The sequence below is a fragment of the Falco biarmicus genome, chromosome 7, assembly GCF_023638135.1.
Source record: "Falco biarmicus isolate bFalBia1 chromosome 7, bFalBia1.pri, whole genome shotgun sequence".
Classification (NCBI taxonomy): Eukaryota; Metazoa; Chordata; class Aves; order Falconiformes; family Falconidae; genus Falco; species Falco biarmicus.
The window spans coordinates 57,995,403-58,019,969 of record NC_079294.1 but is presented as its reverse complement, the minus strand read 5'-3'; the positions used below and the strand labels follow the sequence as shown (position 1 = coordinate 58,019,969).

The window sequence follows — 24,567 nt, the reverse complement described above, 5'->3', positions numbered from 1 at the left end:
CACCCATCTGCCAGCTCTGCTCCAACCATCCACCACCAGGAACAGCATCATCCTTCTCACTCTGCCTTTATCCCGCGCCCATCGAATTAGAAACCTGGGCTGCCATTTGGCTCCTGGATGCAACGGTTAAAAAAAGAAGTAACAGCAACAACAACCCCTTTTGCAAGAGTATCTGTGTGCAAATACGACCTCTGTAATGCTACCAAGGTCAGGCGGACCAAGGCCAATCTCCTGTGTGAGAATATAAATCAAAGCTGTCCAGGGACTGATTTCATTTGCAAGGTTTGTAACCATGCCGGACAGAACAAATGTCACTTGCTTGCTTGAGCTCCTTGCTCCTCCTCTTCCACCAGCACTTCTTTGCTCCTCCACCTCCATCCAGCCCCTCCCTGCCTGGGAGCACCTCCTGACCTCCCCTGCTCTTGAAAGCAAGAGTTCTCTTCTAGCGAGAAAGCTGCGGCCTCCCCTGCTCTTGAAAGCAAGAGTTCTCTTCTAGCGAGAAAGCTGCGGCTCACGCATGACAGCCAGCCACGCTAGGCCAATTTATTTAAATCACGCGAAAGACTCAACAAGTAAAATTAGCACAGAGCCACAGGCAGATTCACCTGCCAGTTACCTGCCATTTGCAGCGCACGTCAGAATTAAAACAATAAATCCTGCAAGGACTTCATTCCTTTTGCATTCATAGATCTGCAAAACAAACCAAGGAAAGCATCTGTAGCAAGTATTAGAGTCTGGGCACAGATCCTGTGAAATCACATGGTTTCCGTTGTGGAACTAAAAAGGCTTCTACAAGAATGTGTGAAATACACAGCCGAAATTCTCCATTCCTTTCTGTGCTCTCTGGCAGTTTGCGTGGCTAAGTTAAAGCAGCGAGTTCTGTTTCTGTAGCTGGCGGCTTTCAAAGCACACCCCGACCTGCAAGCGGAGCGAGCACAGGGTTCAGCTAGCAAGCTGCCTCCTCAGCAAGCTCGGAGTTAACGCAATCCCACTCCCAGCAACAGGTTGCTGCCTCCAAACTGGAGCCTTGAAGAGAGGAGCCCAGTGGCTGCCCCAGTCATCTTGCAGCCCTTCTGCAGGTGTGCCGCTGAGCGGCACCGGGGGCTGGCCGGGGGGCCAAGGCTAAAGAAACTTCACGTTCTGGATGTTAACTTTAGTTACCATAGCCAGACAATGCCGCCAGTGGTGTGGAAGAAAAAATTGCTGTAGCCAGCTGTGCTGTTCACAGTCGGATGGTTTCTGTGGAGCTCCAAATGGTTATGGAGCCAGTAGCCTGTTGTGGCCAAGGACAGAATGATGGATGGTCTACACACACTGTCCAAGCAGGGAGAATGGCAGAAGTTCACTTCAGGGTTGTTAAAATGCTAATCTGGGTTAGTTAACAAAAGCTGAATGGAACAGAAAAGTTAGGGAAATAAACACTACTTAAAGTTATGTATGTGCATTACAGATTTGATCTGTGGTTAACACAAACATTTGACTTTGGAAGTGGGACAATTCAACAGTCTTCCCATTTGAATAAACTGAATCAAGTTCTGATATTAGCTGTACTGTAATTACTGTCAAGCCATGAGGAAGGAAAGAGGGCTTCAGCAGACAACATGCAGAGCTCCGGAAAACAGCATCAGAAGGGCAGTAACACGATTTTCGCTGCACACCTCTTCCATGTGACATGGGAACAAACCAGAACCTACTTTCTTTTGAACTCGAGGCTGGCAGCTATTCACAGAACAAGTAACAACTTAATAAAATGGCTTAGATGGATTTTAACGGTAACGGCAGTAGCTTATCTGATGCATAAGAAAACAGATCATCTGTTCTAACAGCAGTTTTGACGAAAGCAACATCTGAACTGTTTTAATTACATACAGAGCTGCTACGACTGAAAATAACTTGTACTACCCAATGCAAGTAATATGCCTTCCATCTTTTCTTAATTACTTGTGGAGTAAATTATCACTTCATCCAATGGAAAGACATCCAATATTTTTTTTTCAAACTGGAATTATAGGTCTAAGACATGAGCATGTAATCAGCCACCACCTTCTCTGTTCAGTAAGCAAAGCAAACACATCTAGTATTCCTTGAAAAACATCAGACCACAACATAAGTCAGCTTAATGTAAGCTTACACGAGCACAGAAGCTACTGATGCAACTGTTTCCTTTGTCTTACAAAGAAAGACTAGAATTGAAACAGCCTGTCGTGCCACTTCTATGACACTTGATGAAAAATGACCATATTCACATAGGATCTCCACTTGACTTCAGATTTCAAATTTCTTTTTTTCCAGAAAGAAGCATAACAAAGGCATTTCAACATTTCTGTACTGGTTCTGTCCAGCTAAATGGGCTTCAACCAACTTCAAGGGATGCTGAATCCTGTGTTAAGTGCAGTAATTTTTTTAAAATAACTTAAACCCCATAAAAATCAAGAGCTGTAATCCTGTATGTGACCAACTGAAGTAAGACCAGAAGATATGTTATTACAAATGCCTAAAAGACGCTTTGAAGTGAGCTGCTATGACGTCCTTTTCTTTACCTTCACAGATCTCGTATGACAGGACCAATCAGATCAAAGACCAATTTAGTCAGAATTACTTGCATCTATAATTAAGCATTCTATCTAAATGAGCGCTCTTCGTAAGTCTACATCAAAGTTACGGTGGCTCCAAGGGCTAAAGCATCTGCTCTGATAGCCAGCTCAGACTGGCCGTTCAGGGGAGATGGGGATGCTCAGATGGTCCAGCTCCGAGGGCGCGACAGGCAGGGGAAAAACCCACAGCCACACAGCTGGTTCGTCAAGCTTTGACAGGGCCATCACCGTATTCCTGGCACACACTCCTGCATCACACAAAGCACGTTTAGAAAATGATGTTATCTTTGTTGCATCTTGACCGTAAAGGAGAACAGGTAGTGACAGACTGCGGGATACGAGGGAAGGAAGGTAGCTGTTCCCTAGAACTAAAGGTGTGGATGGAAGCAAAAAGCTAGTTAAATAAACTGATTTAGAGCCTCTAGGTTATACTTTTTTGGCTGTCCTGAGCTACATAATTCAGAGCATTAATTAATTCTTACTGCAAACTTTTTCTTCCTGTTTTTAAAACAACTGAGCTTTATATTAGTTACTACAAGAAGTGTTAAAGTTCATGATTATATAGAAAAGGAATCAGAGCACTCAACTGGCAATTTCTATTTATCTAAGCCAGAGTAAATGTTTATACAATATCTGCCAACATAACAAAATATGCCTGTCACTTACCACATTAAACATGATTACATACAGCTTAATTTACTGAATAGCAACTTAAGCAGACTTTGGAGGTGCACGGAATTTTACAGTATGAATAAAGCAGGAAAAACGCCTATTCTCTTTTGCCACAAAAGTGATTGCAAAGCTTTACAATGGGCTTCCTGTTGCACTGGGAAAAAGGAGAGAACCTCAGAAAATTCTGTGTGAAAGTATCTGTATGTGAGAGCAACAGACCAGCAGCAAAAGCCTCCAAGACAGAAGGAAGCTGTTCCTTCAAATAATACTTAAGTCTTTTCTTAAGAATGTTTATTGATTCATTAACGATATGGAACACAAAGGTATCCCGATAAGGACGCACGTTTTTCCCCAAAGGAAATAAAACCAGGGAAAACCCCCACCACCCATTTACAGAGCACAGAACGGCATTTTGGTGGAAGTTTGCTTTAATTCCGGCACATTATGTGTGAAGCGTGTGTGTGTGTGTGTGTGTGTGTGTGCGTGCACGGATGAGCCACAATACCATCTGCACAGCAAGTGCCACATATGTGAGCGTTACGAGCCATCACCGCCGCTGCTATGCTCAGAAGTAGACGCATTCTACGCCACGCACACACACAAATACAAGTGACTTTACGCACCCAGGGCTGAATTTTGCTGCCCTGACCCGCCCGGCCATGCAAGCAGCATCCCGGCCGCCAGTGGGGGACAACTCGCAGACCAGCAGAAACCCACTAAAAAACAGCTGTATCCACCGAACAAGTAGGATCTCCAGCGGACCGCCCGGATTTTCGGCAACCCCGGCCTGAGGCGCCGCACCGCCCTCTGCTACTCACAGGATACACGGGCACGGCGCTACACGGACCCCAGCACGGCCGCCCCCGCAGCCCCCGCGTAACACCCACCTAGACAGAGCTGCGTGACCTTCCCTTTTCATCCCGGGCTTATAAATAATAAAGGCGGCTTTAAACCCTTCCTAATTGCTCTCTGCAAGCCGCTGTATCGGTTTCTGCAGCACCCGAGCGCCCCCTCCCCCCCCACAAAGTTTCTCCGCTCCGCACCTGAGCGGCGCGATGCGCACGGCGGCGGTGGCGACCCCGGCCCTGCGCGAGGGCAATTCCGGCCGCCTCCGCGATTCGTTTCCATCCGTAACCGATGGGGAGCTCGGAACACGGTTCCCGCCGCCTCCCTGCGACCGGCTGCTGCGGGGAGCCCGTAAATCACTCCCCGCCGCTGCCTCAACTCACCCCGAGCGCCGCGGGGTGATCGCGCCGGGGACAAACCGAACGGCTCCGCTGCGGCTGCGGCGCCCCCCCGCCCGGCCCGGCCCGGCCAGCGCCGGCACCCGCCGCGGCCGCCCGCTCCGCTCGGCAGCGCCCCCCGCGTACCTGCCGCTGCCCGCCGCCGCCCGCCGGCGGGGCCGCCTCCTCCGCCCGCTGTCCCCCGCCGGGCGCCCCATCCCGGCGCTGCGCTCCGGACCGAGCCGCGCCAGCGCGGGGGCGGGGCCTCACAGGACCCGCCCCCCGCCCCCTCCCGGCCTCTAATGTATCGATTCCCGCCCCCCCCCCGCCCCGCCCCGCCCCCCCCGCCCCCCCCGCCGCGCCAACAGCGCCCCCGCCCCGCCGCGCCCGCTGCCAACTTTCCGGTGTGTCCGTCCGCCCCCGGCGCGGCCCCCGGCGCCCCCGGCAGCGCGGCCCCGCCACGGCGGGGGGGCCCCGCCCCGGCCGCTGACCCGCGCCTCCATCCCCCGCTCCCGGCCGCGGCTGCGTGCGCGGAGCCGCCGCAAACTTCGCCTGTAGTTCTGCCGCTGCCGACCCACCTCGGCCAAACCTTGCCCCCCGCCCGCAGCCCCCTGCCCCCCCCGCCTCCAGCCCCCGCACCCCCTACTCGCAGCCCCCTCCACGTCCAGTCCCCGCCCCCCCATCCAGCCCCCTGCGCCCCCCGCAGCCGCGGAAGGAACCGCGGGGCGAAGCCGCGGGCAGGGCACCCCGCTCCGCACCCGCGGTGCCGCCGCGCAGCGCCGGTCATTCCTACTTGGAAAGGAAAAAGTCCCAGCGAGCGATGCCATTGCGCGGGGTAACGAGCCTCAGTTTTGCGGAGGAGTGTTTCGGGGGGGTGTGGGGGTGGCTGTCCTTGAAGTGACATCTTTCTAAGTGCCTCTCCAAAATCCCCACAGATAGTCCAGAAACAAAGGGTTTAATCCCAGAAATGAAGTCCAGGAAATAGCTGTCACTAATTCATTTTTCTTCGCATGAAAGATAAATTAATTAAGGCTTACAGTGCCACGAAATATTTTGGATGCCCCTGCGAGGAAAAAAAATAATAAATAGGCTTAGTTGCCAAACTGTATCATCTGTGCCTGTTTGACTGGAAATCAGAAAAAAATCTGAGTAAAAACCATTTTTGCCGGGGAAACATCCCTGTGGCTCACATGTGGCTCCCAGGTCCCTGCCCCGAGCCGCACGCTGCCACCACCGGCTGCCACCATCGCGAGCCTCGGAAGGCTGGCACTTCGTACTCCCAATTTTTTGGGCTGATCCTGCAGGTTTTTCCGCATGCAGCAGTCACAGCGGGAGCGTTGCCTCTTGAGAACTGATTCATCCAAGGAAGGGCGCCAGGATTTGGCCCATAGTAAATCCTCTTTAGAGATGATGCCAACAAAATCTCTCGGCCATGGGAATAGGACGTTTTTGGCAACTCCGTCCCTTGGCTGTCTCTCTCTGATGTTTCCTAGTGGTGACAGGCTAAAGGCGAGATCATTACGGGCTTCCTCACAGCAAACACAGCACAGCTATGTTGCACCCCAGGAGCTGCCGCCTGGTTAAAGGTGCAAGGACGTTCGTTATTTTCCCTTAAAACAGCCCTAATCTGGAAACCATCAAAATCTGCACAGTGCATAAAAATGCTGCGATAGAGCCTACCCGCTCGGTTAGGAATCAGATTGCAACCTGAGGACAAAAAAGCTTAAGAGTGCCTCAAAGAGGAGGATTTGGCTCACAGATTAGCTCCGTGGCCTTTTCGCTGGAAGTCAAACACCAAGCAGACCCACCGCCATGTGGATTTATGGAGGGTCTGGGCACCCAGGTGCAAGATACCCACACCAGGACGTTACAGCTGGGGTTTGCTTCTTGGATTTTGAAATGCTTGCTGGTGGTGCCAGCCAGAAAAAACGCAGTCCTAGAAAAGCCACCCACCTCTTCATTTGAGACACGGTTCTTGTGACGGGCCTGGCCATTTGCACCGCTGGGGCACGGAGGTACGGCACAGCCTGCGGCATCTGCTTGGGCCGTGGCTGCGCACTCCCCTCCGCTCCGAGAGGGGCAGCTGGTGGGAACAGACCTTTCTTCTCCACTATACATCCCAGCCGCAAGCTGACTCAAGGCTTCCATATATCAGGATGAGAGATTAATACAGCTTAAATCTCCTTCTGCTTCCATTAGGCAGATGACACTACGCTGAGAATCTGATCGCGTTCCTGCAGGGCAGAGGGTTTCAGTCTAGGACAGCATTTTAGAGGATTCTGGCATAGCCAAGACTAATATCTTGTGTCTGCATTTAAATATGGTAGTTTATTATAGTTTCAAAATTTGCTGCATGGCTAGAAACCACTTTATGTAAGGCTTTAAAGCATGTGCACTTACAATACGTGTGCAGTCAGGGAATTACACAGCCACAGGTTTTTAAACACAAATACATGCAGGCTCCTATTGATATGATAAACTATCAGTAACATGTGCTGCAAAGCTTCTTAAATCCTCATTGACACAACAGAGCACTATTGTGTCAATAGTGAGCAGATTAATGGGGTATTGTCAGGCTATTTCGGGCCTTAACTTTCATTTATCCTAAAACTTGTTCTTCATTGTAACTCTTAACCTTTGGATTCTGCCAACACAGTTCTTGTCACAAATATACTAATGGAATTAAAAGAAACCTGGCTTTTAAATGTTAATTACCTCTAGAATGATTGATTTGTAAAAGAAACACATCAGCAGAATCTGAAAGTACAGAGGCACGATAAAATGGAGCGAGTGTCAGCCCAGGAGGCAGAAACGCTGGAGGACCAGCTCTGGCTCCATGCGCCTGTCCCTCCCTCTGAGATGGTAATGAGAGCACTTACTCACCTATCGCACAGGTATAGTTTATGGATTATTCCTATTGTCTAAAGTACTTTTCACCCTCTAAGTGTTTTACAGACTTAGGCAACACTCGTTCATGAATTTGAAAATGTAAGCAAAATACTCAAAATTTACATACAGATAAAAGAACCACCATCTGTTAGAACAACAAATTGAGTTTTTGCTTCATTAAAATACAGATAATACTAAACTAATATGTGTTTAAACCAGACATTTCATTCTGCTTGAATGCCTCCATTGGGTTTATAACCAAGGCTGAATTGATTTCAGCAAGCAGAAGCGTTCATTACAATCACTGCTTCAGCCACACGGTGATTTGGTACGCGCAGTGCAGGGCAGTTTGCACGTTGGGAAACACTTTCCCAGCACGACTGGCTGGGAAAGTGTAAGCAAACGGTGCATCCCTAGGAAACACCAAGCGCTGAGGGGAATGGTATGGATGGTTTCCCCCTGCCCGAGCCAGAGCTGAACCAGTGACTCAGCACAGTACACGGCTTCTGAATGAAATATGAAACTTGTATTTTGAGGACGTGTTCATTTAAGCTGTGTCATTTCCAATAAAAACAGCAAACGTCAGTTACAGAAGGATGGTCAAATCACAGTAATGCCAGGAGGCGTTGATGTTATATCCTAAGAGTCATTATAATTTAGCTAAATATTTTCCTCCTCCGTTCTCTTTTTTTCCTGCAAAAAGGCACCACATTTCGCCAGTGCATACAGACACCTGCCTATGGCATGACATTGTATAGAGGAATAGGTACATAATTTAATATGCGTCAGATATATAATTTCCGATGAAGTAGATATGCACAGGTTTTATATTCACTGGCCTTAAATCTGAGTTGCAAAGTGCGGATGTTATGACTTACCTTGACTGTAATTAAGTTTGATAATAAAAGAGAGTAGAATTTATTTATTATAACTGCATAAAATTTGTTCGACTATTTAAGGTGCTATTCAATGAATAATGCTCCCATAGCAGGGGTAAATATTAGCCTGCCTGATAATATTAGTGTCTATTAACAACCTAGAAAAGTTATTTTCATACAGCTCTGGTTTTATGTGCCTTCGCGCCTTCTCAATATCTGGGGAGCCATTGCACGGGGCAGGGCAGGCGTGTATAGTATGTGAATAAGTGTAGAACAATTTCCCTTTTCATCCCTACTGACCAGTGAAGAATTCTCTTCTTTGGATTTTTAAGAACGTAAATGTAGAAAGTGGGAAACTCAAGCTAAAATGCTTTGCAGCTCATCACTGGAACAGGGTTAAAGCCGCATAAGCTGAAACTGATCGCTCATTGCGATCACCGTGCGCCTGGACAATGCGGAATTACATGTTTTCTAATGCTTACCTCTGTTAGATGGATGCCTACTGTTCCTGGCTTTAGCATCCAGCCTCCATGAAACCCTTGCTGAAGTTATTGCCTATTTGTAGCCACTTACTCACCCCTGTACCCCATGGTTTAGATCCCAAGAAGATGGGTCTTTAATCTGCCTGGAGTGCACTTAGATCCTATCCCTGTTCCATCACCCTGAACCTTGTTGCCTGGGGACAGACAGGTGAAAATCCCAGTGTTTGGCTGGCAAAACGATAAAACTGAGCCAACTGTTTTCTTTCTCCTGAAGTCCTGAGCTGGTAGCAGTATCAATGCAAGTCAGAAGTGTGACATTTCAGAACATTGTCACTTGTGATTTACACCAATAGGCTAAAAATAGCAAATTGTTAATATAACAAGGCTGTGCTGTGTTGATACAGGCAAGTAATTGTTTATAAGTCAAGTACTGTATCAAGGGTGGTAAGTTTAAGAAAAGACATCCTAATTTGATCCTTGTAAAGAGTATCCGATTCAGGTAGCACTTAAGTGTAGCTCTTCATAAAACCTGAAGGAAAGAAAATAATTCTCTCCTGTTTTCCAAATGATGTGCAACTCCCCCTTTTTCACCTACAAAAGGTGAAAATCACCCTTGCCAGTTGTCAGAAAATTAATAAGAGGCACTTAAAAGTGATTAGCATTTTGTAAAATGTAGGAAGACACAAAACAGTTTCAATGCTTTCTTTTAGCATCTTCTTGGGTACTGTGCTGAGAATCGTTTTGAAAGAATTTCTGACTGTCAAAACTTCAATTTATCATCATTGTTCTCTTTTTCATATATCTTTCTAATCTGCCTCCTCATTTGGAGGGATGTGTAGAAATCTCAGGTTGTATGCCTGTCACTTGAAGGCGTAGTGATAATTTTCTGCTAACACTGATGGGCTGTGCATCCAAACTTGGCAACTTCATCCTGGCTCTGTATAGGATCAGCATGTGCATATGCTTCCACTCTCGTCATTTATCTCTCCAGCTGGTGTAAGGAATGGGTCCACACTGCTATGCCATACCCACCCACGATCACCTGACATCAGCTTACCTTGAGAAGCGTACAGAACACTATATTGAATATTTAAGCGATAAATCTAATAGCTGCTCTCAGTTCTTACTTAGGCAAAAGTCTGACTGAAATTCAATACACTGGCTCTCCAATTCCTCCCATCTACCTCTGGGGAGGTAAAGGAGATGTGCCAGTAATTAATAAAAATAATTGGGAAAATAATACTTTTTTAAATGCCTTGGCAGTATACTGTGGGGGTCAGCCAGCGGGGATCATGTGGGATCCTGCACGGATGAACCTGAGGCCAGAAATTCCCCCTCTGCAGAGGCTGTGGGGCTGGCGGAGCCCCATGTCAGCCACGGGGGGGGGGGTGGGTGGGAAGAAATAGACACAGACACAATATTTGTGATGTGCTGTCCTGTGTATTTTCCTACTTGAAACATGCTTACAGTGAAATCTGGATGGCTGTACGTCAAAGTTAAGAAAAGGGATTCAAGCAATAAACTAACTGGGCACAGGCCTGTAAAACTGGTCTTTCCGGCCTGCAAGCTCCCAGTCAGGGCCGACGCTGAAACCCGGCGCTCAGGCCAGCGGTTCTGGCCATGGCGCTCTCCTGCAAAGGTCACGGCAATGGTAGGATGTGATTAATTCCTGGTCCTTGCAAAAGAATAATCTTGTAAAAAACCTGATCCCACAGAGGGACAGCTGTACAGGGCAGAGCTAGGAACAGGAGAGCCAAGCGGAAGGCATTGCCATGGAGCCCTCTGGCACGGAGTGGGGGGTGCTGCCAGCTCCCCTCAGCGCTCACTGAGAGCAGGATCAGGATCACTGAAAGCAAGAAAACGCCATTTTCTGTACAATGGGCTAGGTATATTACGTCACCTATCTTTTGATAGGGGATTAATTTCAGACATCTAAGGTATTATCAACAAAATATTGTACTTGGATTTAATGGCACACTTCCGAGGTGATCTTCCTCACAGCCCACAATTTTCATTTCCAAAATTTCTTTTGTCATACTGCTACTCAGTACAGCTCCACCGTCTGCAGGGTTTACCTACACTTTTCCTCACTAGTAGTAAAATATGATGCCATTTCCAGGCATAGACAGAGGAAAAGAAGTATTGGTAACAAATCTATGTTCATGGCATATAATCGCAAGACGACAAGACACTTAATGTTATCTATTTATGTTATATATAGCACCTACTGTTACACAAAATCGCTTTTCAGTCCCATTTTAGGGGATTACCTAATCCTGTAATTGATTCTGTGTGACGAGTCCCCCTTGTCCTATGGAGACCCAGTGACCTTCAGAACAGGGACAGGCCTGAAAACAGTCCATTATTTCACTGTTATTTATGTGTAAATTACAAGATAATGTGGGATGGGAACAGATGATAATTTTATCTTTTTATTTACTTCACTGGGCTCAGATTTTACATGTTTTTTGTCCCGGCCCAGAAGAAAAATGACTCCCTGTCAGTAAGAATGACCAAGGACAAGACTGGTGTTTTCTTTAAGGTAAATCAAGTAGTCCCTTAGAAACTCAGCTGATCATACAGGTTCCCAAACAGCTCAGAGCTACAGTAAAGCTACTATCTACTGTAACTGCCACATCTCAAATCTTGCAGTTAAGGGGTGAGGCAATTGCTCACTGGTTATAAATACCAACAGATTAGTTTATCTATAGATTGGTATCTTATTACTCATTCCAGAGTCCATAAAATTCAACACGAATCAGCTTGGCTTCGTGTATCAGCAATCCCATCCTGCACAAAGGTGAGTCCACAGGTACTGGCTGATGACATTTTATGGTTGTGGAGGTTTTAGTATCACAGAAAACAAGCAATGGGGCATGCGTGCATGTGTAGGCTTACACAGACACATCCACAGACACACGTAAGCCTTGCTCCTTTGCTGTCCCACCAAATATAACTCCCTGGATTAAGGCCTTAAATAAGACTCTAAGAATGTAATTTAGTACAGTCTGAATCTCCCTTGGGCAAGCCTGAGGTGGCTCCTTGGGCTGTCACAGCTAAGCAGCTGTCCAGCCTGACGCTAGCTCAGGAGCCAAAAACCTGCCTCATCTGGGGGACAGTAAAACACTTGTCAAGGATCAGACAGACATTGTTCATGGCTGATGGAGGGAGGGTGCTTAGAAAATAGTTAATGCCAGTAATCACTAAGAATAGAAAGGTAAACAAACTGCTTGTAAATTTGTGTTTGCTCGAACTCTGAAATAAAGCCTTACCACGTTTCCCCTGTGCATTCCTGACCAGCAAGGGGGTGGACTCTTATCCTGGGTTTGGGGAAAGATGATCAAACTATTTACTTACACCTCTGTGACACACACAGAAAGTTCACAGCCCACACACCATCAGTTATGACAGGACTTGGCACGTTAACTTGAGTTTCTTTTTAGCGTATGCCCCTTGACATCTCAGTATCTGACTTGAGCCTACGATATTGTGTTCTTGAGGCATAGGTGGACACCTTTGATTATTTTTTCAACACTTACGGCCTTATCTAATATTGCAGTTTGTTTGAAAAAATGACTTCTAGATCTGGTGTACTCTCGTGTGCTAGCTGTGGGCTGAAAAATCTGCGGAGTAGCCATGATTTCTATTCAATAACCATAACAGAGCCATCCATGAAAGGTTTGCTTTTCTCTGTTCTGTGCTTTGCATGTTAGTGCAGAAGAAAAATTTCCACTTACAGAAAGTGAGTGAATACAAACAATTATTATTCTCTAGATACCACATTATCAAACCGAAGCGGTGAAAGTGAGTGCAGGTGGCTTTGATCCTTTGGAGTTACTGCTACTCCTTCCCCCCCACAGACATTTGAAATGGGGCACCATGTCTGAGAGCCACCCTCATATTACTGATCCTGGGACATCTCTTACTACTTTTCTTTCATGGGTGTAAAATGACATATTTTCGCCTTTGAGGTGATGGTAGGTGAGAAGGAGCTAGGTGGCCCATGTCATCCCCACGTTGTTTCACTGATCACAGTCTGCCAGCTGCTTGTATGACTATGCATGTCAGCCCACTAATCTTGAGTGATGCAAAGCTCCAGGGAGTCTGGGGAAATACCATTGTCTGTGACAAGTCATGCAGGAAACAGTCATGCAAAGGAGCTGTCAGGGAGGGGGCTTGGTCTAGAAGAGGAGGGGTGTGTGGGGTCAAAAGTGTAGAAAGCGCTTTGGATCCAAGGCAATATAAATTAGCAGTGGCACCTATTCTATCCCACAAAATCTTGTTGCAGCACATACTGGAAGAATTAACATAGGAAAAATATACAACAAAGAAGTAACCAGTGATCATCAAGTTACTACTAAATCCCCTGGATGGTGCTTGACTTGGAAAAACAGGTTCAGGTAGGAACGCCAATACTATTATCTGACGTGGCTCCAAAAAAAAAAAAAAAAAAAAAAAAAAAAAAAAAGAGTAAGCCGTGACATCTCCATTCAAGCCCAGAGACTGCTGCAGGCACTCTGTTCCCTCTGCTGCTTGCAGTGATGCAGTCGTGGCTGCCGTGGCTGTTAGCTACAGATGTCCCCTTTTCTGTGTCTTTGTGGATAAGCAGAGGGTGCGAAAAGTGGTTCTTTATCTGAGAAGCAATGGAAGAAACAGCACTTGTGGCTCCAGCCAAAGTTTTCCAGCTCCTTTTATAGATTTGACTTTTTAAAATTAGTTGCATAATGAGGTGCCAGGATTTTAGCAGCCTGTTATTGCAAATAAATCATTTTATAATAAAGTCTCTACTGTCCAGTAGCCAAAGATAACTACAGGTTATTCTCAGCTTTCCTATCAAAAGCTGTTTCAGAGTTGGGTATTTTATCCGAGTACTTCAGATGCTGCCTGAAGAACTTCCTGTGTTAAGAAGAACCCTGTTTATTTTGTGCATATGTACTTGGCATGCTGGCATGGAATGCCTGGTTGGTGCCTTCTCTCCCTGCCGTCATTAGCCACACGTGTGCATCAGGCCAAGAGCTCAACACTAAACCAGAGAGGGACCGAAACGTCTCTGCATCCTCCTGTATCCAGACCACACAGAAACACTCCCCATATGTGGTAGGGGGGATGCGGCTGCATGAAGCAGAGGCTCAGCTGGCACCCTGCCACCTGGCAAGTCCCCCGGCTCTGCCCCAGGCTTGGAGCGTGCTGCCAGGTGGGACAGCACTTTGTCCTGGCAGCGACGAGAAGAGAGTGGAGCTGGGGGAAGACACCAGAGCAGAGGGGGGAGAAAGCAGATGGTCCAATGCTCAGCCAGGTGACAGGTAATTTAAGAGCAGGTCAGAGCCGAGGTCAAGCTCGGACTCCTATCATGTCACATTGCCAGGACGCAAGCTCAGGTGAGCTTTGGACATGTCAGGAGAGGGATGTTAGGCCATACGACTTCGTACTACAAGACCCAAGCCAGCAGCTCTCTGAGAGGTGGATTGTGTATCACTCCTGCCCATCAGTAATGTCATGGCGCTGATGTCAGGCTGACAATTTAGATTCAAAAGCCTTCCTAGAAGGATCAGGATAGCACGTGTGCATGTGTTCCTGGGGTTGCTGGCCATCTGGGCTGCTCCTAAAGCCGTGTGGTTTTACACCCTGCCCATGTTTCAGGCATCCTGTATCCAGCATGTCACCAGGGAGACCTGCATGCGCTAACTTGCTCTCTGATCTACACCCCTTCATAGACTTTCAACACAGCCAAAGCCTATGTTCTCCCTAGGATCTTCAAAACCCTTTCAAAAAAGACCTGATGACAGAAAGCCTTGATTTCTGTTGGGACTGCATAAAGAACGCTCTTTTCTCTCAGTTGCCAAACAAACAACAAAAAAGTGAAATGTATTTTTCAAACTCTTCCTTACATATAAAATGTCCTGGCAGGTTTATCATATAATATCCATTGCAGCAGTGGAAAATATCAAAGGGTCATGGTTTGAAATTAAACAAAAAAGCACCCTTTGCTGTCTCAAAAGCAATACACTGTTCCCTCTTCCTCCTTTTCCTTTCTCACCTGCAAATTGCCATGCAGTTTGGTGAAGTAGGATTAAGTAGCCACAATAAACATACCCATGTGAGGCCAGCAAGTGCAAATGGAAGGAATCGCTTTACTTTTTAGCCCAAACCTTCTGTTACTGCGGCAAATGGGATTTTTTTCTTGCAGCTGACTAACAGAAGCCGATTTAGGCCCTTTGCACTTGCTGCCAGCCAGTGTTCTCATTCCAAAAATAGCCTATTGAAGAAAGAAGTGTCAGTTGCTGTCTTCAACAGGCTGCTTTCTAAACCCATTGTTAGAAGGTACCTACTTCAAATGAAACCTGGCGCGTTACCATGTCGGTGGGCAAAGTGCCACCTAACAGATGGGCAGTGGGTAGGCAATGCCAGGGATTCAGCCTGTAGATCAACCTTGAGTAACAAGGTTGTATTCCCACCTGAGAACGTCAAAGCCTGTAGCTGTGCTCTACCATAACCTGTGTCCTTACATGCATTGCTGCCCAGCCACCTCTACGGAGTATTTAAAACATATTTCTTTGGTGTTGAGCCCATACTGCTCTGCTCGACAGGGCACCAGGTCTGAGTTTTGGCTGGGTGAGCCTGGCCTGCCACTCTCTGTGATGAAGGTGTGGGCAGGACCACGTGAGTAGTGTGTGTCTTTCAGTGCCTTTCTCCCCACGGTGGCATTTCCCAGCAAACATGTGGGAAAACACTTCAGAATGCTGTAGTCGTGGCAAAAGCTTCCAGAAACACCTCAGCAGCTGTGGGAACGGTGAGAAACCACAATGTAGGTATCTCTGACTTGGGCTGCGGGAGTCCAGCACAGGGTTAATCTCAGTGCTCAGGTCCCCCCTACACTTAGTGTTAACATACGCCCAAGTATCAGGTGGTGAGAGCAATCCTGCTCTCATTTTGTACTAGTCTCACAAATCCCCGCACTCTCAAGTGCGTCACAAGAGCATCAGGCCTCGATGAACTGGGATTTGTATGCCACAGCCTCAGGAGACGAGTCTGACGATGAAATCTCCACCTTTCAATGCGTCCTGTGCAAAAAAAAAAGCCTCAGCCTTCGAGTGAAATGCCAGCCTGTGCGTGGAGACTTTATCTAGGTTCTTCTGTAGTACTTATTTGTATGAAATGTGTTACAGACAGTCTCAAATTAATGCATGTAAACTCTATCTGCATCTTTTCAAAATCCCCTCTTATATGTCCCATGAAGCTATTAGTTTAGCTATCACTAGGTATTAAAATTTAAAAGGGTCACTAAATGCATACTGCTAGAAGGAAACAACATTAGTTACACATTACCAGAACAAAACTAAATTAAGAAACAGCTCATTTCCTTTGTACCATCAATATTTTACTCAGCCATAGCCTGGATGCTTGTACTCAGAAAAAGGAATTAATCATTCATGTGCTAATGTACATCCATTATTTTTAAATCATCACTTAAGTAATCATTTTTGTGTGTGCTCAGATGTGTGATGCCTGCTTATGGAAGTGCAGGAAAAAATCAATACAAATTAAATAAAATCTAAAAGGTGGGTATCTGTGAAACAGATGCAAAAGAGTCCTCCATGCAATAAAATCGTAATCAAATTTCTGTAAAACTCTGTTAGGGAGCCATAATTTGAAAAAAATACCGGTCTAATGCTAAACTTATTTATATGCCATGCTACCCTCTTTATTTTGGTGCAAGCATACACAATGCCATTCATCACAGATTCTGTCTTGAAACCTGCGTAAAACTGAAACAACAAAAGCTTTATTGCCATTTAATTTGGTATTGCCACTTCCCAACAGTTTATTTACCGAGAATCGCAGCGCTCGTATCATAACACGGTCTGTGTCTGCACTCGGGGCAGGTTCCCCAAGCCCTTCCCAAGGGAGGTGCAGGAAGCCCCGTGGAAGCGCTTCCAGGCGCGGCGTGCGCAGGGCTCCCTGCTCGCACTGCGTGCTGCACGCCGGGCGTGAGCAACGAGGCACCGCGGCTCAGCACAGACAACGTTTTCCTTTCCTGCAAAGTGTCACACAGCCTTTAACATCTACCCGGTACTGATCACAATAATCAAAGTCTCCTTTCCCCACCTCCCTGAAATGGACTAACGGTATCTCCTGGGCTGGATTTGCTGCTGCCTTGGGCTTGTCATTTACACCCATGGAAAGTGCTTCCAAATGGAGAGCCCTGCTTTGCTCACACGTAAATTACAGCTACTTTACTCAGACATAAATGTCTATCTAAGGTGCCAAGTAGTGAAGAACAGAAGTTAGTGCTGGCTGCATATAAGAAGAGTTAAGATGGTCCTATTAGATTGGAGCCCACAGTCCCACGGAAATTAAATTACCTTTGCTGAAAGTATGATTGCTTCTTTTGGGCTACCCGTATCAGTGAAAGAATATGGCAAAGCTGTTAGATCCCTGCAAGAACGGTGAATTTCACAGAAGAGCAGCGTAATACTCAATGCAGGATTTGGTGTAGAGTGCTGTATGTTTTTTTCTTCTATTGCTTCAGTAATTTTATGGTGATGTATTTTGATGACAATTTAAGGGAGCTCTGTGTTTATGAGGCAATAACAAAATCTCCTGCAAAATAAATTCCAAGTCCAAGTCGTCTATTAATATATATATATAGTATGGCTTCTTGTGAATTAATGGAGATGAGCCGGAACAATGCTCAGGAGAAAGCAAGAGTGAGCGTGTACCTTGGTGGGAAGCCTTGGGTTCCTTTTTCATCTCAGACCTGACATTCTCAGCCTGTGACATGGCGACACTGGTTAAGCAGGCAATACTTCCATTTTGCAGCAACGTCTGAGGGCTAGCAGTGCGTCCCACTCAGCTCTGCACCAAACCCAATGCTTTCCAATATTTTGTTTTGAATAAAGGACCTCTTTTCCTTTTTTCTTCCTCTCTTTCCCTTCTTCCTACATCAAAATCTTGTCCAGCTGAAATTTCTGTGAAAACCAGTGCATCTCTGTGAACTGTTTCTCCCTCACCACGACATCACACGTCCAGCCAGCTCACCTGCAAATGTCACTGACTCTGAGCAAAAAGAAGCACGTAAGTATAACCAGCTTACTGAGAACGGGTAACAGAAGCACCATGAACTGACCGTGATCCAGATGTAGCATGAATGACTGTATTTTAGACTGCAAGGAACTGAGAATTTAACTTATCTTGGAGAGAAGTACCTGGTGAAGCTGGGTTTGGCCACAGCCTAGGGACTCCCCGAGGAGCACGCAGCAGCTCAGTACACGCCATGTAGGCACCAAACCAAGCACACCGTTTACATCCCCTGGCAGTACAGAGCAACCACTGATGAGTTGCCAGTCCAGCACACAGACATAAGTCCATAACCCTGGAGAACCGGATTGGATCTGTTTATTTAATTTCAGCCTAATTAAGTGACAATGCATGGTCATGAGCAGTATACAAGGCAAAAAAGCCCCCAGTTGCCAGATGAAGCATTTACCAGCTCCGAAAAACGCTGCCAGTTAACTGTGCAGGGCAAGCACTCTTACAATTACACAAACAGTTAAATAAATACGGATTTTAAAGTTCTTCTCACTTTTTATCAAATACAGCTGTTCTCAAGGCCTACAGCAAGAGGGAGGGAGGTGAATGGGAGGGCAATGAGCTTCTCAGTCCCCATGAGTGCCACCTGGGTGGGTGGAGGGAGGACCCTCTTCTAAATGAGATGCATTTGTGTTGGTGACACAGGTTCTTTGCATGAGCGGTCTGCAGGGATCTACCTGACCACTTAAGATTAAAGTTGCTGTTGATACGAATGCAAAGTTTGACCTATAATTAAAAAAACCAAACAACCCAGGTCATTTTTCTAGGTGCCCAAAGGACTAAGGGGGTCTTTCCCAGTTCAGAAGCTGCAGGTTGGCTGGGGAACACTTGAGAGGAGAGATTCAGCTTTCTGCGTGCCTATGGGCCTCCAGAGCTCCCCATGCAGAGGGTCCTTGCAGAGAAACCAGAGCGGGAGCTTGCACAGATGTAGAGAATTGCCCCAAACCTACGTCTGTGCATCCACCGTCCCAAAACACGCACACATACGCCTTTTTTGCCTTTGCTCAAATTCAGCAAAGTGTTAAGTGTCCTGAAATGCACTTCATATGATGTGAAGGATAAAAATGTCTCCGTCTTGCTTGTGCCAGTTTATTGCTAATGTGGGAAGGTGATTCATCAATGGATGAAATGAGATTTTCAAGTTGTTTTAAAATGATGAGGTAGTTTTCAGAGCTCACACAGTTTGTGACTAGATACACGATTTATGAATATATTTGTCAAATAATGTATTTGACAAGTTTTAAAAACATTTCTGGCTAATTGCTTTTATTACTCATCAATCCTGAAAGGGGAATAGCAAGAGAAGATTGTATTTTACAATTCGTGTTTTTCTAGTCTCCCTCTTGTCACAGCTCAGCGAGAGGGATGGCAATGTAAACACTGGATCCATGTCTTCCCAGGGTTTTTCTTTGGTTTCTTGTTGATTTTCTTTGTTCAAGCTAGACTCACCCTTGCAAGTGAAACTAGACAGGAGATTGGCCAGTCCCAAACTTCAATTTACAGTTTTGTAATTGACTGGTGCAATTATGATTGCTTTCAGCACTGTGTGACTTTTTCACAGCCCTTTGACTGATTTTTTGTTTTGATTTCACTCTAAACCATGCCTACGTTTCAATCTATTTCTTACTGGGTCCCATTCAGATGTATCATCTTCAGGATTACGTTTTCCTATTAAAAGCTTGATTGCAAGATGGATTCAGGGCTCAGACACATGCTCACTTAACAAAGCAGATGCATCAATTTCCTCAAGCTGTTTGTTACCACCTGCTTGTCAGACGCCGCGTCCCACCGAGGAGTGGATGGAGAAGACCGTGTGAGCGTTCAGTAGCTGCTTCAATGCAAAGTCTTGTGGCTCAGTTAAATTCCCTGGACATGTTCCCTTCCATCTGCAGATGGCTAAGCCTCGAGCATGCATTTAAGGCCCACTGACGTAGGCTAGAATTATTAATGATCTGAGCAGTTTTCCTGATGGAGACCAGAGTTTCCAGACCTACGATGAGATACACCAGGGGACTTCCAAACCTGTCGCAGGCAGCCGCTGGGGCTCTGCTTCGGCAGAGCAGGCTGCCAGCACCAGCGCTGGTGCAGGACCAGGTGCTCAGGCTGGGCAGACGCAGCCCCTCCTGCTGCTGATGCTCATTACCAGGCACAGCTGCTTTTTACTGCCCCTCTGCCAACCACTGCTGCCCTGTAACTCTGCCGGCAGAGCAGACGACGTGCCTCGTCCCTGCACTCTCTGGGCAAAACCAGGCAGCCGGCTTAACCACCTGCTTAAACGATTTAAACCTAATATAGTTTTAAATCCATCACAGCCTAGAGGAAAAATAGGGAGAGGTCTTGGAGACCATTCTGCTGAATACATGTGGGGAAATTTCTGACACTGGACTGGTAACTGGGGGAAGTAAAGCAGTGATGTCCTAAACCGCAGTAATGGTTTTGTTAACTGATATTGTGGGTTTACGGCCACTTCTCTGGGACTACTAGAGGAGAGGGGGTGGGGAGTGTTACTCTCAGATGTAAATCTCTGCAAGATCAGCATGTACACACCCTTCACAAACCTGCTCATGCAGCCTGCACATAAGTCTACAAGGAGTTGTTGATTCAGGTTTTTCTTAGAATCACAAATATGTTTTTTGGAACTTAATGCAGTCTGCTAAACTATCTTTTAGTAAAAAATAAACCAGAACAACATAGAAGGCATAGCACCAGCCAGTGCTGTGAAGGCCAGACTATTATACTGAGAGCAAGAGCCTGTGCACGTACACTGAATAAACTTCTTTTCTGAGAATGTGCCTTACTCAGATCCAGCCCTGCACACGCACTCTGCTGGGCTGGCTGGCATGGGACAGTTACTGCCTGAGCCAGTCCTCACAGACAAGGGCAAGAGGTGTGTTCTTTACCACTCTTTCTCAGCCTTGAATATCCATCGCTAAGACACAAAATTCAACAGTCAGCTTTATTTCACTTGTGGCACCGTTTTTGTTTTTGTTTTTGTTGTTTTTGTTTTTTTTTTCTTGTATGTACATTTTAAAGTTATCTGTGCCTTCAGCAGAGGGTGACAAGCTGTGGTATTGTCACCCAAACAGCTCAGAGATGCCAGCTACAGCAAGCAGGGTGAGCAGAGGCATTTCAGAAACTAATAAGAGTGGAGGGATCTGCATATTCATAGCAGGAGGGAGACGGAGCCACACATACAAACTGAGCAACTGCCACCAATGGGCAAGTTGATTACTATTTATTTGCAGGGGTAGAGAAATGAATTCTAACTGGCTGAGATGCTTTTGTTGTGAAATACATATTTGGCTACAGCAAATGGCTTCAAATCAGAAAAATGACATTTTTGTGCTGGCTGTTTATAAACAGGATGTAGTTAGGGTAAGGCACCCACAGCTGCAGTAGCTGCAGATTTTCAGGGCTAGATTCAAATGCATCGTACTTTATCCTTAGTTTCATATTTGCTATGGCCAAGGCTGTGCAGTGGAACAGGGAACCCAAGAAAATAACCTGACTGATTGGTTGGCACTCAATGTTGTCTGCCAGCTCATTGTTTTCAAGAGAGTTTGTGTCTTTAGCTGAAACTTTAATCAAAGCGTCACAGGCCCAGTCCTGCTTCTGGGAAAGTCAGTGTCAACGTCAGCAGCCTAGTTAAGTGCACAGCGGGGTCTGCACTCAATAAAACTTGAAAACGGGGAAACCTCTTCAATATTAAGAGTGAGTTTAGCTGAGATGAGCGGCAGAACTTCAGAGCCTGTTTCTGGCTGCCTGACCCCAATGGGATGGCAGCTGGAAATGGGCAAGGAGAGGGGTAGGATGATGGGGCAGCATCAGAGATACAGCTTTCTATAAAGACAGGGGCAGCTTTAATCCAGAACTTACCTGTCAGATATATCCTTATCACTCATGATAAAATTGGTGGGAGTGATTTGAGGAAATCACAGAAAAAAGCTATCTTTTGCGTAATTGTGCTAAACTAATTCTTGCTTCTTACAAGAAAAACATTCTGGAGGTAAGAGCAGCTTTCTAAGGCAAAGAAAAGGAAGATAGGTGGGACTATATGTGAATACAATTTAAGAACACAGTAGTTAGCAGATGTATTTTACTGATGAGACTACGTCTGGGGTGCTGTATCCAGTGCTGGAGTACCCAGTACAAGGAAGACATAGACATACTGGACGGAGTCCAGTGAAGGAGTGAGAAGATGACTAAGGTCTCTGAGCATCTGCCAGACATGGGGATTGCTGGGTTTGTTCAGCCTGGGGAAGAGAAGGTTCAGGGGGATCTTACTGGTGTGTATAAATTACCTGATGAGCGGGATGTAAAGAAAACAGAGCCAGACTCTTCTCAGCAGTGCCCAAGGAAAAGAGGCAATGGGCACAAACAGAAATACCAGAAATTCCATTTAAGCATAAGGAAAACTCTTTTTGTACAGTGAGTATGGTCAAACACTGAACACTGGAACAGGCCGCCCAGAGAGGTTGTGGAGCCTTCGTCCTTGGAGGTGCTCAAACCCCAACTGGATACAGTCCTTTGACAGTCTGTTCTGGCTGATCCAGCTCTGAGCAGTGGGACTGGGCTAGATGATGTCCAGAGGTGTCTTCCAACCTCAGCTCTTCTGTGTGATTCTATGATTATTTTATACAGGGAGCAACTGGGAAACATCAGCTTGTTTATTTTATAAAACTTTGTCAGGGGCATTTATGGGTAAGGAATAATGCAACTTGACATGGTGTGGACTACTACTGACCGATGGGTGTCTGCATCTCAGTGTGGTTCAGGAACTACAGTAGTGAAATGTTTAAGCAGTTGACAGAAGTTGTGCTCCAAACTGGTATACATAGGGTTTGCTTTTGACTCCAGTAATAAATAATGCAACTTATCTTTTGCCAGCAAAATACATTCCTGTGACACCATCAGAAAACTGCAGTGAGTTGGCCATGGTATTCATCATTCTTCAGCTTCCACTCTGTGGACAACAGCTTTTCTTGGTTTTTTTCCCCTATATCTGTCAGTAATGGTACTAATAAGTTTTGAAGCAAAAGAACAATTTGTTACTTTAGAATTAGCACCGTGACTGCTCTTTGTATGGAAATAAGGTTATTCTGCTCTAATGAAATTGCTGAGCTGAATGCACAGTTTGAAGTTCATGACCCATTGAAATGATGATTTATGGACCTTTCTGGCAAATTACCTGTGTTAACATCATACGTAATATATTTCTATCACTAGACCTTTGAAAGGAGTTTTCTTTGGCAAGATTCTTCTCTTGTTTGTTGTAGATACTTTTGTTCCCTCAATACTGTCCCATAGGAGGGTTTAAATTTTACAGTGCCCTAGAAAGCTCTTAAGTTTCTGCTTTCAGATAAATGCTTGGTGGTGTCCAGGCTCAGTCCACTTGGGTGGATGTTACAGTGGAAAGCCTTTCTTCTGTACTATCACCAATTTACATATGATCTCAGCTCTGGAAAGACGGGTCATGTTGTCAAGATCTGCACCGAGATGTGACAGAGAAAGAGGTAAGGAGAAAACCAGCAAGACTTATCAGTATGGCCAAGGAAGCTGCAATGTGATGATGTCTGCTCCCACATCTCCCCTTGCCTTCTCATCTGTGCTCAATGTTAGACTTGTTACATGAGAAGATGAGAAAAATCAATGTGAGATCAAAGAATTAGGGCAAGATCATGGTGGATCAAGAAGCATGTTGCTTATGTAGGATTATAATACAAAGGGCAAAATAAGTATGTGGAGCAAAAAATGCTGGCAAATAGGAACAGCATGGTGTGGATTTCCCTCTGTTGCATTTCATTCATTGAAAATGCTCAATATATGGCAAATATTTGGGAGACCAGTGCCAGAGCAGTATTTTGTATATTCTGTGGATGGAAGTGTACTGGGAATCTGGTCAGCAGTGTAATTGTTTATATTCATTATAAACAATCTGTGTTATTTGGCAAAAAACCCTGCCTTTCTGAGTTGACTCTTGTTGTTGCTGTTGAGATAGTTCCATCAGCTGGTTGTAATTTTACTTCGGGGGCATACAAAAGTACACTGTATTTCTTCCAAATTATCTGTGGGAGAAACATGAAAAATACACTAAAGGCCCCTTACTCTTGTGGGACATCCTCTGGCCTTCTTTCAATAGTCTTTAAGCACCATAAGAGGATGCAAATAAGTTCAGTTTGTGCGTGCCTTGTAGCACTGTTACATACCTCTGCATCTTCTTTTTCAGTCTTAATCCCCAACTACTTTTGTCTTAAACAACGATAGCAGATAAAATAATGAAGAGAATTGCTATTGAAGGTAAAACGGGGCAAGGGATGGGGGGGCAAAATCTTGCTGTGAAAAAGGTAAACCCCTATTTGGTTTTAAAGATGAAGCAAATAGTAGAGAAGCCATTTTCTGAGCCCTCTGCACAAGGCTGAGTCTCTCCCAGAGAGGTAAGTAGGGTTTCTGCAAGATGGGATGTTGCACTTGTCCTAGCCACCCTGCACCTGAAGCACTTGTGCTTGCTATAAATATGTACTCGTGCTCCTGCCTAGAGCATGGGGAGTGTAAAAGATTTTCTATCTATCAGATATTTGGGAGATTCCAAGTGATCCTTTACTGTATGAGGAAGAATGTATCTTCCGCCCCTTTTTTTTTTTTTTCTGCCTAAAATTGCACAGAAAAGGTCTGACAGTGAATTAGCCAGTAAGCTTCATGTAGTCTCAAGTCTGCCCAGAAAGGGTCAAAGCGAGGACGT

The 24,567-nt window shown here is 45.8% G+C and overlaps 1 protein-coding gene across 10 annotated transcripts in view; it reads right to left on the bottom strand.

The window, feature by feature from the left end:
• Positions 1–24,567, bottom strand: part of SEMA6D (semaphorin 6D) — a 140,002-nt gene that overhangs the window by 25,721 nt on the left and 89,714 nt on the right. Inside the window, exon 1 of one of the 10 annotated variants that reach the window (XM_056346455.1) lies at positions 4,496–4,515. The exons of 8 other annotated variants lie outside the window; for them this stretch is intronic. The gene's annotated coding sequence lies outside the window, so the exon portion shown is untranslated. Of the gene's footprint in view, positions 1–4,309; positions 4,436–4,495; positions 4,516–24,567 lie in introns of those variants that run through there. One more of the 10 variants, XM_056346454.1, reaches the window with a different exon arrangement.